Raw genomic sequence first — 19253 nt, forward strand, 5'->3', positions numbered from 1 at the left:
CTGGAGCCTAGCAGAAAACTTTTCCCCTCCCAGCCCCCGGGTCCCTTTTGTCTTTCTTGGAGGCGGCGACGACGCCTGAGCCGCGAGTCGCGCGCCGCACCCGGTGACCTCCGAGGGCTGGAGCGCTCAGGCTCCTGCGCTCGATGGCGGCGGCCGGCGGCCCCGCGACCCGCGGCGGGCACAAGCAGCGGCACGTCCCCCGCCCCGAGGCCGCCGCCGCCCCCCCGGCTCGGGGGTAGGGGAGCCCCCCACCCTCCCCCGTCCGCCCCCTCGCCTGACTCAGCCGCGCTCGGTGGCCGCGCCGCGTCCGCTGCCCGAGCCCCGCCGGGATGGGGAGGGAGCCCGAGGCTGACCGCGGCTGCCGAGATTCCCGCTGACGCCCCCGAGCCCGCCGCCGCCTCCTTCGCTGGTTCCGGAGGCGCCCGACGTCCCAACTGCTCCTGCAGTGCGAGTCCCGAGAGGCGACTGGACCCCTGAGGCCCCGCGCTCAGGACAGGTGAGGGGGAAGGGAAGGGTGCTGCCGGGCGGCGGGGAGGTGGGTGGACAGCCACAGCAGCCTTAGCGGGGCGCTTCTTCGCCCCCACGCCCCCTGCTTCAGCCACCAGAGTTAGGGTAAACACCGTCTCCCGAAGTTTGGGAAAGGAACCAAGTCCGCCATCAGTTTCGGACTCCCCAGCGCCGAGAGCGCAAGAGAAGCTTTGCGGGGCAGCAGCCTCCGGTAGCCCAGAGCCTTGGAGCGCCTGGCTAGGTTTCTCCGAGCTACACCCTCCTTTGTCTCCGTTCCAGAGAGTCAGCATTCTCTGTGAAGACGTCCACAGCGGCAATTTATAGTAGTCCTTGGCAGGAGCAAAGTGTAGTCAAGGTTTCCTAAAGCAGTATGTGGTAGTATCTACCTGGGCGAAATGGGGAGGCGAAGCAATTATTTGCCAAATTCAGCATTACTTTTCTCCCCATGCAGTCATTTGGTCTGCCCTCAGGAAAAAGAGCTTGGGGTTTGCAAGATTTGCTTCAGTAATCATTCTTTTGCTGTAATGAATTGTCCAAGCCAGCCTTTCACATTGTGTAGGTGCAAGCTCTCTGTGTCTATGTACTGTCCTTAGATTTTGATTGAGAAGTGTATGTGTGTGATAATTGTAAAAAAAAAAAAAAAAAAAAAAGGATTCATTATTCAGTACCAGGCACTGGTAATGCCAGGAAGTCACATGCTTCACATGTATGTAATTTACTAATTGGAGTCATCCCAGTCCACCTTAGCCGGTGTATTTCAGAACTAAATGTTGCACTAAAGTGTCTCTTCACCTTGTTCTTTCTTCTGAAGACCTTCAGAAGTACTCGTGGACAACTGTATATAGAGAATACATGTAAGGAATCGACAACTATTCTTATTTGTCAGTAAGAATATTCAACTCTTCTGGATTTGCAGTGAAACCAACTTCTGAGGTACACTTTCTGAGGGGCTTTATGCTAAATATTCCCAGCTCCTGTGAAAGCTACTCACTATGATGGTTTGTCATGACTTGCATTATAGAAATACTTACTATCAAATGACCTTCAGTTTGTTACTTGGCTACTGACTCTAGAATATATTACCATTGTGTGAAAAGTAGGCTCAGTTTTGAAACTTTTTATGTTTTTCTGCTGTTTATATAGAAGCAACTGCTTGTAGTTTCCTGCTTTTCAAACAGCATAAGTGAAGGAGTCCTTCTAAACAAAATAATATTTAAGTGGAAACTATAGGGAAGTGTTTTAGCAATTTAATATTATGAGATTTTTTTTTTACTCTTACAAATGCATACTGAAGTGTTAGGAATGATTTTCTCTAACCAAGTCCTAGTAGAGAGCTCATAATTACAGGATGATTTAGCTGTAATTTGTAACCCTGGTTATAATTAGCTTTGTATCCTAGGCTGGGAAAGCCTTCAGTGAAGGAGCGAGTTGTTGCCTGGGAAGTCTCTGTGTGATTTCCAGGTGGTTGGCACAGAAAGTCTTTACCTGTTGCTCCTGAGTCTGGTCCAGGTAAAGGTATGCGGTATCCCAAGGGCACCCATAATCAGAAGGGATTTTTCAGGAAAGATCACTGTTTGGAAGGATGACTACACTTGTTATTTTAACTTGGAGGAATTTTTAGTGAAGCTTTTGAGTGCTCCAAGGGCTAGATTGCTATAGTCAGACTTGGGTGGTTTCAGCAATAGCTTATTGGCAGAAGAAGAGAACTACTCATACATAGGGGGGAGTGAGGCTGAACTGATTGTTTAAATCCATTCATTCCCGTAAAGATTCTCAGCATAAAGGAAACAAAAATACATATTTAGCTTAGGAAAATAGATAAGAACAAAGATAAAAGCAGATGTCACCTTTTACATTTCTTGAGCAAAATTAGTAGAAGATAAATTAATAAGTCCTCCTAATAATGCACTTTAGTTACTAAACACAATGTAGAGTCTAAAAGGGAAGGCAGCTTTAAAATAAATTTTGTTGACTGTTAACTCTCCCTTAGCAGGAGACAGCACGGAAAGTCTTCCTCAAGCAGAACACATTTGGGAAAAAAACAAACATGTAGACACCAAAAAAACAATTCTGCAGTGAGATGGACCCCTCATTTTATAAAGGAGTATATGATGTGTAGTTTTGTCAAGTGTATCCATTCCATTTCACGACTTAAGACAGGTTTTGTCTGCTAAGGTCTGTTACGTGCGCAAACACTCAGAGAACATGGAGGGACAGCTGTTGTGTCCTACTAGACGATGGACTCCTCTGGGAGCCAAAGACGGGTGAGGAGAGGGCTGGAGAGCGTGTCACAGATCCCTGAGCACCTGGCATGGTCCTTGAGCACCGGGGGTCTGGTGCATACTGGGAGCAGTGCGGTGGGTTGCAAAGAACCCTGGATGGGGAGTTGGAAAACCCAAGTTGTCGTCCTGACCAGGCTGCTGAATACGTGACCATGGATATGTTCCTTGGCTTTTCTGGGCTTCTGTGTGTGCCCTCGTCCCCACATTCCCTTATCCGCAGATCGAGGGCTTTGGACCATGATCTTCTGTCCTCTTTTTAAAATGCTGTATGATGGGTTCTGGTGGAATTGAGAGGGAGAAATCAGAATGTAGTGTGCGAAGGGTGCAGTGAGTAGAGTTTGGGTCAGGGGAGGACAAGCTGGACACCACGCTGGGCACAGGGAAGCGGTAATAATGATGCTAATACAAGGTAAAGGGGCGCCTGGCATCTGGCCCATCATTGATTATCTTCGTTATTTATAATATGTAATAAAATAATAAATACCAACTTTTGCTTAGTTGGCTTAGTTGCTTGGATGGCTTTTCATGAATTTTTGCAAATAATGGCAATTGATTTTTCACAACATCCCCAGGAGGTAATTAGAGCGTAAAGGTGCCGAGGCCAGGACTAATACTGCAAAGCATGCTTGCACCAGTGCACCTCATTGCCTTTCTGCAGAATTGTAGAGATGGGAGAAGTTAGAACGTGCTTTGGAAACCCTGTGTTAATGGGACAGAGTGATAAGGTTGGTGTCAGATTTTAGTGGAGGTGCAAATTTCTGAATAAAAATTTAGGTTGCCTTCTGGATTTAGGTTGCCTTCTGCGATTATGGGATCTCGAGACCTCCTGAAATGTCTTGAATCTTATTGTTGATGTTTAGTCTGATTATTTCTGTGTGCTTCCTCCCCACCTAACCTTCCCCAGCAGGAATTCTGGGGATTTGATTACAGGGTCATCGATAAGACTCTTCCAAGAGCTTTGAGTGCAGATGGGAAAAGGAAATTCTCATAGAAAGGTGGGGATTTGGGGACCATTGCACTGCTAATAGGATATGTTCTAGTAGCAAGTTGTGCTCTGGAAACTTTGTCACTGGGGGTAAAATTACATAGGAGTCATAAGAATGTGAACAAGGTGTGAAGATGTGAAGATGTGTGTCTATACGTTCCCTCCTGCTGCACACTCATCTCTGCCCTAAGCATTAAGTGCATCGCCAAGGGTGAGCAAGTTCCCCCCAGCCCCGCCCCATTCTGTGTTCCTGGTGAAGGGAGTTCGTCAGCATTCATCTGATTATTTGTGTGAGGAGCCTATATTTCACTAGCTTAAGCAAAAAAGGATTTATTGGCTCATGTGACTGGAAAGTCCAAAGATGGACCTTGCTTCACTCATGGTGAGAACCCAAAGACTCACGCGGCTTTGTCAGGGTCCTTTCTCTCTCCCCCCATTTCTCAGCTCCACTTGTCTCCGGATCAGCTCCATTCCAAGGCCCCCTTCTATGTACTAGAAAGCTGACTCTCAGTAGTTCCCAGCCTATATTCTTGGGCTTTTGAGACATAGAAAAGAGAGGTCTTATTTCTTAGAGGTCCCATTCATAGAAATTTCCTGGAAGAGCTCTGATTGGCCCTGCTTTGGTGGTCACTGAATCAGTCCACATCCACCAGAGAGTGCAATATGTTAGGTCATGTGCCCCATCCTGTGTATGTGGTGCTGGTGGTGGGGTGGAGGCTGATAAGGGCACCATGATGGACAGTTCCCCCACGATCACATACAGTTGTGCCTCTCTAAAGCTGATGATGCCACTAATCAAAAACAACATTATTGAGGAGAATTGCCCTCTCCTTTTGTGGGACAGACCCCCTAAACAGTGATGTGAATATTACACATGGAGGCAACTCAGATGTCCAAGACCATGCAAATTCCAGAAATGGGACCTTCCTCCCAGCCAAGACAAAATCCAGTGATGAACTAACACTCTCCATGTCTAGACTTTGCTGAAAGGTTGTGGTTGCCAGATGAGGAGCCTACCATTTATCCATTTCTATATACTTTTAGTTAATATCCTTGTGCTTTATTTCCAGCCTGGTGATTTCATTATCAGAAGTCCCAGTCATCTAGAGATCGTGGGATTGGAGACCCCCTACTTTCGTCACTATAAATCTAGCAAAAGTTTGAACAGGACAGTGAAGTGATGAACACAGAACTGTTGTTCTGAGGTTGTGGGAGATGGGCCAAGGGGAGGCAGCAGGCATAGAATAGAGTTATCACTTAGGAGGCATAAAATTATATATTGGCATGTGTTAGTGACATTATGAGAGTATGGTAAGGGTGTATGTCAGGATAAAGGAGCATCTGTGTGGACAGAGCATTTGTGGGATGAAATGGATCAAGAGGGACCAGACCAGGATGATCAGCTGGGCCAGCAGGTGAAAAGGCTGTGTATTGTGGGTAGGTTCATGGCAACTGGACGATGTAGAAAAGAGGCCAGTGGTCACTGTGAGTCCGGCTGTCAAAATCTTTACATGTGTAGCACTGACATTTATTGAGGACCTACCTGTATGCCAGATCCTGTGTTATATGCCTTAAAATCATTATGTGATTTAAATCTCATAAAATCCCTCCATGGTGAGAAAACCGAAAGTTAGGGACGTAATAACTTGCTCAAGGTTATGTGGTCATTAAGTGGTAGCACTGGATTTTCAAACCCTGGCTGTCCAAAACAAATATCCGTGCTTTAATAAACTGTGTGATACTACCTCTCAAGCCCATGGTCAGAATCCTGTAGATGAGGTTAAATTGAAGGTCGAGTCTTCTAACAGGCAACCACAGCGACAGAAGTTCCAGAGGGGATGAAATAGAGGTTATCCAGGCGAAGGTGGAGAACATCCATGCTTAGCAGCAAAATGGACAGGAATCCCAAAGCAAGAGTAGGTCATACATAGGTTCTTGGTTTGGGAATTGGGGTGTAGCAAGGGAAGTGGATGGGAGTGGTATCAGGAAGTTGAACAGGTGGGCAGATCAATACAACAACCGGAGTTTGAATGTTGATCTGAGAACAGGAGCTCTGCCATCTGTTCTGCTTTAAATACCCTTCCTGATGTAAGGCAGTAAGAACATATATTGGGTGGGTCCTCAGAGGGAAACAGGATTCTATTAGTTGTCAGGGACCATTAGGAAAAAAAAAAAAAAAAAAAAAGAGCTAACATTTGTAGAGTATTTGACATGTGTCTTAGATACATAATCTCACCAAATCTTCATTATAGTCCTTGGCAGGTAAATATTATGGCTTTTTATTTTTTTTCTTTTGAGCCAGGAGCTAGAGACTTAGAAAGGTTAAATGATCTGCCTGAGCTCCTGGAGCCACACTGGGGATGAGGTTGCTGTCATGGAAACCCAGTTCTGTCTGAATCTAGACCTGATTCTGGATCTTCAGGGAGTCATCCCCACCCTGGCAGGCAAGGTCAATGTCAAGTCTGGGTGATAGAAATGGGGAAGTCAGCAAGGCATGTGGTTGTGAAAGGAGATCAGGAGTGAACTTTGAGTCATCAGAATGTGAGCGGGGTACAGGTCATCTGAAGGGAGTTGTCCAGCAGGATTATATCCGGCTTTAGCAGAGAATTTAATAATCCAATAGGTTTGTCCCCTTGGTGCAGGATCTCTATCCTTATGCAGGACAGATACGTCAGCAAGTCAGATGTTTGGAAGGCTTAATTTTAGTCACTGATTTCTGTTGAAGGGAAGGAACCTTTGCCAGCTGCCATGGCCTGAATTTACCTTTATATGTACAGGTACTTTGCCCTGAAATATGATACACACACACACACACACACACACACACACACGCAGAGATGGGGGGGTTGGGCAGGAGAGAGAGCACTAGCACATACTGAATATAGTAAGTATGTGGAGCACCCACCAGCTATAAAGGTCTCTACTTGAAGATACTCTAAATGAAGCTGCTTACTAATAGAATATGAGTGACATCATGTCATTTCCCAACAAATCCAAGATCAAACTTTTAACTGCTTAGACACGTGACTGTAGATCTTAAGTGCAGTGGACTTTGTGTATGTATGTATGTATGTATGTATGTATCTATCTATCTATGATAACTGGAAAGGGAATGTGAAGGTATATAAAAATATGTTTTAGGCCCATATGTGAGAACTGCAGAGGTAAAACAACCATGCATAAAACTTTTAAAGCAACACAATAGAATAATATGATTTTAGAGTTAGAAGGATTTTTTCAGAGAGAAATCAAGACCACAGTGTTAGCTAGTATTTTGAAATACAAACTTAATAGTAGCAGTTAAACACAAATGTTACGGAGACTAAAAGGAATGGGACCATCTAAAACCTAGAAGGCCAATCCAGGGAGGCGTCTGGGAGGAAGTGAGTTCTGATGACTATGTATGAACAGAGAGATGAGAGGAGAGTATTGCAGGTAAGATTAAGAATTTATCAGTGCTCTCCAGCCAGGGGCCACCAGGAATGACCCGTGGTTGAACAGGTTGGGTTTGCAACTCGTTTCAGCAAGGGAGAAGGTATACCATAGGGAGATACGGGGCGTCTCAGTAAGAGGGTGTTAGAAATTAATTATAAGATTTTAAGATTTGAGCTTGTGTTATGTGATTTGGGAGAAGGTTTAAAGAAGCAGGGCTTTGCTCTGGATTGAAGCAGGGATAATCCTATGACTTTGTATCTTAATAAATCTTATCAGAAGGAGACAAGACGAGAGAGGCTAATACTATTATTGGCAAGGAAGTAGCAGTTACTCATTAGCCAGATTAGAGGGATATTGGTCATTTTGGACAATATCCATGTTTTTGTTTGTGTTCAGATATGATTACAGAATGGCCTTGTTCCTGTCCTGCACCGTCATGGTCACAGACTGGCTTGTCTGGTGTTGACGTTCTGTGAAATTGTTTCCATCGACAGGAGCACATCGGGGCCTGGTTGTAAGCGCCAGGCCAGCTCCTGGATGTCGGGGGTGGCTCCGCTCTTTCATAAACTGGAAATTATATCCCAATGTGTTTCTGATTCCATACACCAACCAAGATTTCCCTCACAAGAGGGTCCTGTTAGGGAATGTTTCTCTTGGGGGTTATTGAGTGGATTTTCTTCCTATATTGTAATGGTTTGTTTAACAACATTGATTAAATGCCACTGTTTACTAGGGGCTCAGCTAGATTCTGTGGGTGTCAGGATGACAAGGGTCTCAAGAATTTCATAATCTAATGGAGCCAGAAGTAAATGAGTGATTACAGGACATGGAAATAAAGCTGGCAGAGATAACCAGAATCGGTAAAGAATATTAGAGGCTCCTGCGATGAAGGGAATGCTGAGAAGGAGCAGGCTGTTTTGCAAATAGTAAGCTAATTACAGAGGTGCCAATAGGTTGGCAGCTGCTAAGGAATATTTTCCTTTTTGAGAATCAGCATCTTTGGGCTGAAGTGCAGGGTGAATCCAAGGAATCTCAGTGTTCTCTCTCTGAAATTTAGGCACAGGAGAGGCACAAATTTGGGCTCACTTGGCAAGCCACATATCGGATCCGCTGTGTGAATACAACTGTGCCAGTATTTGTAATACGGTCGAGTTACTTAGCATTTCTTAAGAGATGTTATTATTTCTAATCATAAAAGCAACAGATGCTCCCAACGAAAACTTTGGAAAATGCATTAAGTATAAAAAATCAGGGAGAAAATTTGCCTATGACCCCAAAGCACCCATCATATTTTGGCATTTTCTTCTTCATTTTTAATGAATTGTTTCCATAGTTAATAACATGTTACAACCTGCTCTCTTTGCTTAACCTTATGTCCAAGACATTTGCCGACTTCTAGGCAAGCTTAATTCATGTCTGCATAATATTTGATTGTGTGGACACACCACAATTTATTAACTGCTCTTAAAATTGGACCTTTAGGTGATTTCCAAATATCTGGCATTATAAATGGCATTTTGATGAAATCTTTGTTCACATTTCAGATTACTTCTCTAAGCGAGATCTGTGGAAGAGATTAATTCCTGGGTCAAAAGGTATGAATGTCTTAAAGACTCCTGATACTAAATGCAAAACTGATTTTCAGAATAGGTGAGCTTGTGACTGACAGTGGATGGAAATGCCACCTGTTCATGCCTGTACTAGGGTTCTATGTATTTCTTTATTTTATTTTATTTTTTTTTTAATTTTTTTTTTCAACGTTTATTTATTTTTGGGACAGAGACAGAGCATGAACGGGGGAGAGGCAGAGAGAGAGGGAGACACAGAATCGGAAACAGGCTCCAGGCTCTGAACCATCAGCCCAGAGCCCGACGCGGGGCTCGAACTCACGGACCGCGAGATCGTGACCTGGCTGAAGTCGGACGCTTAACCGACTGCGCCACCCAGGCGCCCCATGTATTTATTTTTAAATAAGAAAAGCTACCATTTCGAAATGAGTAACAGTGTTTTTTTAACTGCAGACTTTGTTTCTTTGTTGTCAAAACTGCTCTTGGATCATGTAACCTGTTAAACTATTGCGATCAACCATTCAAGTTTTAAAACTTTATTTACCCGTGTTCCTGATTATACAGATTGAGGCACAAGACAGAGAGAAGATTAGCCAGTGAATAATTTTTTAAAATCAGTAATATGCACACCCTGCGAGGGTGCTTTTCAGACCACACTGTTGAGAACCTGCAATGCCAGAGCCCCACTTTGCAGAGTGAACCTGGTTGTCCTCTGCCTCCATAGTTCCGTGGCCAGGTCCTCATAGCTGGGGGGTGTTGTAACTATTATGTTCCCGGTCCCTACACTGTTCAGAGGGAGTGTAAGCCAAGTGAGGGCAAGCTTGTGCCTATTTTGTTTATGGCCGTGTTCCCAGCAGGTGACCCTGGACCGGGTTGAGCCAGTACGCAGTATGTGAAGTCCCAGCTAGAATATGAAAACGCTTGAGATTTCCCCCTGGAGAACATCTGCTCTGTTAAACACCGATTCCTCTCGAATAAGCCAAAGATCTTGAATTCGGAACCTTCTGACTTTGCTCCCTTTTCAAAAACAAAACAAAACAAAAACAAAAACCCAGCCCAATCATTGTATCTAGTTCTCGCAGTTGTGAACATTGACTCGTTGCATAAGAAGGAGGAACTTGCATCCTCGTTAGACCTCGGTACGGGGTTTTGTTCAAAAACATTGCCTGAGACTGCAAGAGAACTGTTAAGCTTACTAGAGTAGTCAATTTGAGGTGGGTGTTGAGTACCATTTTCAACCTTTCCACAACTGCTATTTTTCTATGAAAATAATACACAATTAAAATAAAAATAATTTTGGTTTTCTTCTAAAAGTCGAAGAAGAACATTATAGCATTATAACTCCATTTTTTTTTGATGGATCTCAGTCAGTTATTTTGACCATAATTATTTTCATTCATTTACTCACCAAACCATGATTTAGTGAGCTTCATTCAGGAGTTGCTGCTAAATTATACTTATGACCCATTTTGCCAAATGTGAGGCGCATCGTATACAATGATATTGTAAAAAACCACATGGGAAATCATGACCCATACTTTTATTGTTTGGTTCCTGATAAGACATGGATGGATAGGATAGTCAACTCAAGCTCTGTAATAATTAATTAATAATTAATAATTAATTCCATAAATACTTGCTGGCAGCTGGGGATAGGGGAGGGATCAAAACCAAGGTTGTGGTGAGGGTACATTCTAGATGGAGACAAACAAAGCAGGTTCAGATGTGGAAAGTGCTATGGAGTCTGATGTAACAGAGCGCCTGGGTTTTGCAGATCAGATGATCAGGAAAGACACCTCTGTGTTTGAGGCTTTTGGGCTGAGACCCGCAAGATAATAAGAGCCAGCCTTGCATACTGGGGGGAGGGAAGGCTTTATCCTCAGGGTACTTGGAAGCTATTAGAAGGTTTTTCTTTTGGAGCATGATGTTTGAGATCGTTTATTAAAAGTAAGGGGTTGGGAGCAAAAACAACATTCATGTTAGAAACCCAAGATGTACCATACATCATTGCATGGCTGAAGACATTCCGTATATAGTATATCCACCTTCAAAGAGTGTTTAATATAAATAAAATATTAAGTACTAATATAAATATAGCTCTCTCAGTAGAACATAAACACCTTAGTCCAGTGCACATTTTTTTTGCTATGTGAAACTTGTATTTTTTAACTCTGTGTGGCATAGTGACTTATATATTGTGTGCATTCAGGAAATGTTGGCTGAGTTAATTATATTCGCTCTTCTCTGATGTCAGGGAGAAATATTACTGTGAGATATAAAATCACATTGAAGACACAGACTTTTTAGGAAAAGACTAAATCATTCCTTTGGAAATATTTAAAGTGCACGGGGCGCCTGGGTGGCTCAGTCGGATAAGCATCCTCTGTCTCCTCTGTCTGTTCCTCCCCTGCTCATGCTCTCTCTCTCAAAATAAATAGACTTAAAAAGAAAAGAAAATATGTAAAGTGTTAATTTTACTCTGAATATTGATAATATTTAAAAATTATATTCAGTGCTAAAATGCAATATTGAAAATAAAAATATAATACACAGATATAATTATCTTCTTTACATGCTTTCCCCCCTGTGGTGTATATGCAGAAATTTCTGCAAGGTCCGCACGGTGTTCTTATCACACCTTACTTGACACGTGGCGATTCCTTATTTATTTTGTGAGTCTTCCAATTCTCAAACTAATTTCTGTCCAGAACTAACTCAGTCCAATGCCTGCATAGTTGAATAGAAGACAATAATAGCATGTAATTAGTGATGTGTGTTAGTGAGTGTTTAGCTCAGTGTCTTTGGGGAGATCTAGTTCAAAATATACTTACTGAGTCATCTGACGTTTTTTGAGAGCAGGCTAAGTGCCAGTCACCATGGAGCACACGGGCTCTTCTGGAGGAGTTCACAGTCTAGAGGGCGCCAGTAAGGCTGAGTACTAGAGGGCGCGGAACAGCTTTGGAAGATAATATACGGGTCTCCCTGAGTCCAAGTTTGCGGGAAAGGGGTGATCGTGAGTGAGACTGTGCACTAATTCACAGATGCCTTAAATTCAGAATTTGGTTAAGTGATTTTTAAAGGACAGATTACAAAAAGATGACAAAGATAGCACATGCCATCCATCTCCGGGCAACAGGGCCACCTGCAGGCTAACTCTCACTTCCACTGGTACTGCCCTGGGGATTGCTGTTCTCCTGCCACAGCTGTCAGAAGTTCATTGCTAATTTGGCAGGAGACCTGCTGACTGGCAGCCCCTGGGACTCTCCCCCACCTGCCACCCCATGAACCAAGCTCGCTCTTCTTCAGTGGGGGGTGGGTACCAATTTGGGGGGAGGTGCCTATTGGCTCTCCTGCCTTGGGGTCCAGCAACCTAAGCTCTTTCTCATCACACTGCTCCTTTCTGACCTTTACAGACCCCTGTAGCTGTAGATGGGAGACCTTCAGTCCCGCTGTCCTCTTGATTTCTTGTAGAGCACCGCTCATTCATTCCTTTATTCATTCATTCAGTACCTATTTTCTGAGTGCGTACAATGTACTGTTTTAGGCCCTGGATATCTAACAGGAAACAAAGCTCCTCTCCTTAGGACTCCTACGTTCCGGTTGGAGGAGACAGACAATAACCTATAATTTATTGTGACAGAGAATAAGAAAAGTTAAGCAGGGCCCACAGACAGAGAACAGTTGGGATGGGGACTCGTGTAGCATCGTCACGGACAAGTCCTCTGGCATTTGAAGCAGACACCTGAATGAAGGGAGGAAAGTAGTCGTTTGAATGTCTGGGGGAGGAGAGCGCCAGGCGGGGGAACAGGAAGCACAAGGCGATGCACAGGCAGCCTCCCAAGTGGGAGCTGCTTTGGAGTGTTTGAATAGCAAGGAGGCCAGCGCGAGGAGAACAAAGCAGAGGATACTGGAGGGCCGTGGGACCACGAAGGAACTTTGGATTTCAATCTGAGAGACTTGGGAAGCATCTGCCAGTCCTAACCTGCAGCGGGGGCTTTGCTGGGCCCAGCCCTCACCATCATTACTAGTCCCCAAAGGAAATATACAGTGAGTGGAGGCCTAGGTGTCTGCGTTCACCATCTGGAGACCCTGCCTGATGGGTCTGAATTGTAATTCAAGGTCCTCAGAAATCATGGGATCAAAAGAAAGTGAGATTGATAAAGACCTTGAAGCAAGAATAACCAGAGGATTCTAAAGCCCATAGGAGATGTTTTATTTTGGATGTGTACAGAATTTTATTGTGGATTGAAAACACTGTGTATTCACAGATTGAGAGTGTGAGAGCTATGAGGAGTTTTTTTCATACAACAGTGAGAAATCTGAGGTCTGGAAAAGCAGTTCACTTTTTTATAAGTCTGCCTACTAAGCACAGGTGCAGAGACCAGATTAAAATCCAGGTCTGTCTCCTCCTAATCTTGGCCCCTGGGTGACACATGCATGTTAAGGAGCAGAAAATCTGTGAAATTTGGACTGAAATTAGCCATCTAATATTTACTAGGGCTGTCAGGGTCGGAGGGTTGGGGCATACCCAGAAAACTTTCTTAAATATCAGCATTGTTTGGTCAACAGATACTCACAGAGCACCTACTATGTTCTAGCCACTGACTATGTCTTGTGCGGGAGAAAATCTGGACAGGGAGCTTATCGTCATCTGGTAGTGGGGCACAAAAAATTACATCCTAAATAATGATGTGCCGATAAGTGTGAGTAGTGTCACGAAAACATACAGGAGCTGGGAGGAGAGGGTCATGAGTCAGTGGGTTTCCTGGGAAACATTCACCTTGTAAGATGGGACTAGAGACAAGAGGAACTTGTCCAGAGAAGCCTTGCCAGAGAGAGAAACAGTGCATGAAGGTGGAGGAGAGAAAGAATTTGATGTTTTTAAGGAACAGAAAGAAAGCCCTGTTCCTGGACCACAGCAGGGGAGAGAAGGTGGAAGGAGAGGTTATAAGCTGGGCAAAAGCCATCATGAAGTGCTGTATGGAAAATGATAAGGGCTGGATACTTGGCTTCCAAAGGGCAGGCTTTGAAAGAAAGAGGAAATGCATGAACTGCTTTGCATTTAGACACCATTTGGGCTGTTTTGTGGTGAAGGTGTTAGAGGAGGCAAGAATGTATGGAGGAAGAAACAACAGAGCCTTAGACTGGGTGGCAGAAGTTATGTTGGAGATTTCTGGACAGAGTGAGGACAGGTTCTGAAGATAGCATCAGCCAACACTGGTAACTGACAGGACGTGGGAAGTTGTGGTCCAGGAAATGTCAGGATTTTAGCATGACTGAGTAGATGGATGGTGGTATCGTTTCATAGGTGAGGAAGACTTTTCCTAACTTTGGTTCATGAGTTCACTTTTGGACTCATTACGGTTGAGACACCCATGAGGCATCCCAGGGAAAAGAGCAAGTGGACGTTTGGACTGATGGGTCTGGAGCTCACATGTGAAATTTAGAATGGAAGCATAAATTTGAGGGTTAATGAGCATGTCATTGGTAATAAGTCATGGAGTGAATAGATTCTGAGCTTCAAAGAAGGTGACTTAGGATCATGCTTTGGGGGTTTCTACGTTTAGAGGTGGTTAGAGAATATACCAAGAAGTAGTGGCCCTAGAGGTAGAAGGAAAGCCAGGGCTGTGATATCAGTGATGAAAGGTACATGATATTAGCAGTAAAGCTTTGCTTGCAAATGTCCCTTAGTGAACACTTTCTGAAGATCTGGGTTCAATTTCTTTCTCCAATTTAATCTCCCAGATGTAGCATAGCCTTCAAACTTTTGGGTGAAATGGGTTTAGAAATTACTGAGCGTTTTCCTTTTGAATTTCATGTCATAGTTGTTGGTATTGAATTAGAACAGAATAGATGCACGAGTTAACTTCTTCACAATAAAATAAGGATTGAGTAGCACATCTGAAGGTCAGTTTCATTATTGCGCTGACTACCAATCTATTCTCTTATCAACTCCACTGCTGCCTTCTATTTGACTAGGTCTTTATTCTTTTTAAAGCATTTGCATATACTTCTAAATTAATAAAGCATATATTTTAAAGCCTGTCATATATTAATTTTGCGATAGATGTTTTTGAAACCACAAATAGGAGCTTAAGCTATTTTTTGTTCCAGGACACTATAAAAAATTATGTAATTCAAGATACTTGCTTGAACATCTAGCTGAAGACTCAGGATTATGCTGGCTCTTATTACTAATGCATTTTTAGCTCATTAAAATGGAAGAGAAAAGACACCTGTTATTAGAGGTTACTTTTAGCCTCTCCATTTGGGAGCTTAGTTTAGTCCATTCAGTATCTGGTGGTGGACCCTGAGGGAGCATCACGTCCTTGTTCGTATTTTCCTAAAGGAAAAAAGAGTGGAGAGTCACCAACAGTATGTGACACTAATGTGCAAAAATCAAAAATCATCTTTGTCAAATTAGAGGTTGATTAACTACGTTTCCTTTACATTTTCTCAAGTCTTCTAATGCAGTCTTCTCAGTTTTTATATTTGTCGTTATATTAAAATATCTAAGATTCAGGAATAGTCTTATGTATGAGACGAAGTTATCAGAGCACTTACTAATGCTTATTATGTCTCCAGTACTTTCTTAGGTTATGACTGAAAAGTATGAAACAACTCTCTGGACTTTGAGTCCTTTGGAAGCTAGCACCGTGCTGCTCAGCGTCTCTGGTGACAGCGAGAGCCTTTAGTATCTCCTTTGGTACTTTTCCACTTCTTATTTGAATGCTTAGAAAGGGGATGTTGGCAATGGTTTTATCCATTCCAGCCTAAGTGTCCATCTGTTATGTAAGACCTTCATCAATGGCGCAGTGCCAAGTACCCCTTGCTGTGTTCGCTGATCCATCCATCTTCTTTCTTGCCCCTAACAAAAAAAAAAAAGAAAAGAAAAGAAAGGAAGAAAAAAATCTGCCTTTTAGAGAACGATCTCTGAAGATAACCCTTGAGGAGAGGAGCTGAGCTGTCTCCCATTTTCGGAGAGGACTTTTATGAGTGTTGGTGGAAGTCGACCTGCCCTTGGACCAGTGTGGCTGGTCACTGAGGTTGCGTGAAGAACCGCTCTCTGCCCTGGGTTACTGTGCTGGCAGCTCCACTAACTTTTCCCCAAGTACAGTGCTCTCAGGATGTTAGCCGAATTCCTGTGGTAACTGCTGTCCATTGAGTGGCAGTCACAAAGCTGCCAAACAAACATCATCACGCGATATTACACCTAGATAACGGGAGGTAGCCTTTTCCTTCTGTTGAGGTGCGCACCTGAAAGGCAGCTTGTGGAAAGAGTCAGAGTGTCTTTGTAAAATTTAAGTAGGGGCCAGGAGGGTTTATTTGGTTTTTATTCTTTAGTTTTCTATGGTTTACCTGATAGGATTTGGGGAATTGCTAACTAAAGGTTATCGTTTGAAAGGCTGGCTAACTGACCTGCCTGGAGTTTCTCTGGGTGGGATTCCATCTCTGATCTGTGCTCTCTCTGAACATTCATTCTGGAAACCACTGCCGTCTGGCTCCCTGGCCCAAGTGACTCTCCTTCAGAGATATTTTTAAAATATATAGCCAGCTTTTGATTATCTGAGCTATTTATGATATAAGTGAGATTTGTGGGGGGGGGGGAAGAATCCCATTGCTAGGGATAACTTGAAAATCACTGGAAAATTTCAGCTTTACCACCTAAAAGCTATGTGACCTTGGTTAAATCGCTCAACCTTGCCGAGCCCCACATTGCTTATCTATAGCATGTGACATGATCTCCTTAGAAGGGTTATTCGGGTTGTAAAAGGTCATGTAAGTTAAAGATCCTGCAGAGTGTGTGACTCTAAGTGGACACTGCCCAGTGTGGTCTTTTCTCTCCTTTGACTTCCACCAGGATGACCTTGCTTTGTACACCTGCTCTGGGTGAGGCAACTGTTAGCTCCGCCTGAATGTGATATTTTTGTAGGGGCTGGGGGAGCGAGGAGGGAAGCACTCTTCATTCTTCTAATCCACCTCGAATGCACCTCTTCTGTGGACTCTTTCTGTGCCTCTCTCGGGAGAGTTGGATGCATTTTCCAGAACTTGCAAGGTGCTTTGCACATGCCAGCAGCTCGGGCCAGTGCCCTGAGAATGACTTGTCCCCCTTCTGTCTCTCCAAACCGCAGGGGTGTAAGTAGTAAAAATGGACCTAATGTCTCTTTCAGGACAACAGAAAGAATCAAGTGGAGACTGGAAGGGGAATTTTTTTTTTTTTTTTCTATTAGTGGTGTTACCACTAGTGATGTCATCAAAAAACAGAGCCTACTTCAGTTGTATTGTTGGAGAGCTGTGCGCTTGCCTTTGGGAGACCAGTGGATTGAAGAAAGGCTGTCTCTGCACAAGAAGTACCCCCGTCCCTGTGCCCAGGCAACGTCCCCCACCACTTGCCTGGGGCAGGGGCAAGGAGTATGCACCAAGCAGGAATGTTTCTGCTATTCAGGCTGCTGAGTTTGCGCTATCATATTTCTACTGTTAAGTTCTTCGTCTGTGGCCAGGCTCCTCAAGGCACTTGACCTCAGACAGGAAGCAGACCCTCTCACCTGATGAATTGTGTGCACCCCATAAGGCCAGGTGTGATGTCCTATTGTGTTTATGACTCCTCTCAGGAGATTGTGGAATTGTCAAATTAAGTTGAACTAGGACAGTAGTTCTGGGAGGGGGGGTGGTTTATTAGGTGCCTGTAGTATAGCTGCTCTTTGATCGGAGGTTCTTATCAAGCCGAAAGTATTAACTAATTCAGAGGAAGAGCCACTGTATACTTAGACATTTTCTTCTTTATGATTGCTAAGAAGTCAGCAGTGCCATGCTGAGGAGAGTGAGACACTGAGGCGGTGAGTCTGGGCATGCTGGCATTCTAAAACATAGCCAGATGGGAATATTGCATGACAATAGATAATCCAGTCTTTTCTTGGCCTTATTCATTTTGATGTTTTGAAACATCCATGAAGCCATCTTAATAAAATTGACAGCTGAACACTTGAACGCCTGGCAGTGGCTAATAATCTGGTCCCCATAGCCATCAGAACTCATCAGAACTAGACAATGTTTTCCGCGTCTCTCTGAGGATACTGATCGATAAATTCTGAGCTGTCATGCTCGAAACCCACTAAGCGTCCTCAGTTTTATTTTTTAGCGTTTTAGTAAATCACATTTGGTTGGGATAGAGATAAAAATGAATATCAAAAAGTGCTGAGTAATGTCTTTATTATGAGTACAAATGATTATTTTTCCCTTTAAAAATTTTTCTGAATAGTTCTGATAAATAGTAAAACTTTGCAAGAGCCAATGGACCTAAAGTAGTTCGATTCAAATAATCGAAAAAAAGAAGAAATCACTTAAGTACTTTCTGAACATTATTAGTTTTTTTAATCAGTGCTTTATATAAAATAACTTTACCTTTATGAATGTATTTCTTTTTGTTTATTAACATTTGCCATGTTACTAAAGATTTTGTTAACGTACTTTTCAAAAAGCTGCACGATATTGTTACCTATGTTTTTATAGTTTTTAATTAATAAAAAGAAATAACTCCTGTGACATTTAGGGTTTTCCTTTGCAATTTTCTTGATTTAGGAAAGAAAAGCATGTCTCCCAGATGTATCTTCGGGTATTTTGGCATTTCCTATCATGCTTAACACTTGAAGTGATGATCACATCACACTGAAGTGAACTTGCCAGGGTGGGGGTGGGGCAGATAACTCTCCCCTGAAGTTTTCTGACGGAGTCTTTTTCTTTTCCTCTTGTTAGAAGCTTTAGTGTATCAGACAGTTCAGGATTATTTTTGCTTTTTCTCACATATCACAAATGCTTGTGTTTGGAGTACATTTACTTATTGTCTTTTTGCAAAGGGATTTCTATCGCAGCATCTCACCCACTGATGGAAACACGAGAAAACCATTCTGTCATTTTTAATACAATCTTTTGGATATAAATATAGGAGAAAGCAGTCAGAAAAAAAGCAGTCTTTTTTATGGTTTTTAAAAATGTATTTATTTATTTTTGACAAAGGAAAAGCATAAGTGGGAAAGAGAGAGGGAAATACAGAATCCGAAGCAGGTTCTAGGCTCTGGGCTGTCAGCACAGAGCCTGATGCGGGGCTCAAACCCACAAAGCGCAAGATCATGACCTGAGCCCAAGTTGGATGCTTAACCGACTGAGCCACCCAGGTGCCCCGCAAAAAGCAATCTTTATCTAGAAAAGGGGTTTTGCATTGTTAACATGGTGTTCCATGCATGTGCTTTGGGGGCATTGTAAGTTACAGAGATCAAAATAATAGAACTTTCATTTCTTGGCTCCTGGAGCCACCCCAAGGACAGAGGAGGGCCAGGGCTCCCTGCTGGGACGCTTTGTCCTGGAGGTGAGTTGAGAAACACACCCATTCCCCCCAAGACCCAGGGAGGACTCAGCAGCTTTTTATGGCCATTTTTATAATCTGTTTATTCTTCCAGTAATCTAACAGAGTTTGTTTAC

At 43.3% G+C, this 19253-nt stretch overlaps 1 protein-coding gene across 2 annotated transcripts in view; it reads left to right on the forward strand.

Moving 5' to 3' along the window:
* Window positions 1-263: 263 nt before the first annotated feature.
* The window catches only part of TMEM200A (transmembrane protein 200A), a 75617-nt gene continuing 56627 nt past the window's right edge, over window positions 264-19253 (forward strand). Inside the window, exons 1-3 of one of the 2 annotated variants that reach the window (XM_086707824.1) lie at window positions 264-496; window positions 1319-1440; window positions 8754-8812. The gene's annotated coding sequence lies outside the window, so the exon portion shown is untranslated. The remainder of the gene's footprint in view (window positions 497-1318; window positions 1441-8753; window positions 8813-19253) is intronic. The other variant, XM_086707822.1, reaches the window with a different exon arrangement.

The sequence above is a fragment of the Puma concolor genome, chromosome B2 (genome assembly GCF_028749965.1).
Source record: "Puma concolor isolate L17-30 chromosome B2, mPumCon1.1.hap2, whole genome shotgun sequence".
In the NCBI taxonomy this organism is placed as follows: domain Eukaryota; kingdom Metazoa; phylum Chordata; class Mammalia; order Carnivora; family Felidae; genus Puma; species Puma concolor.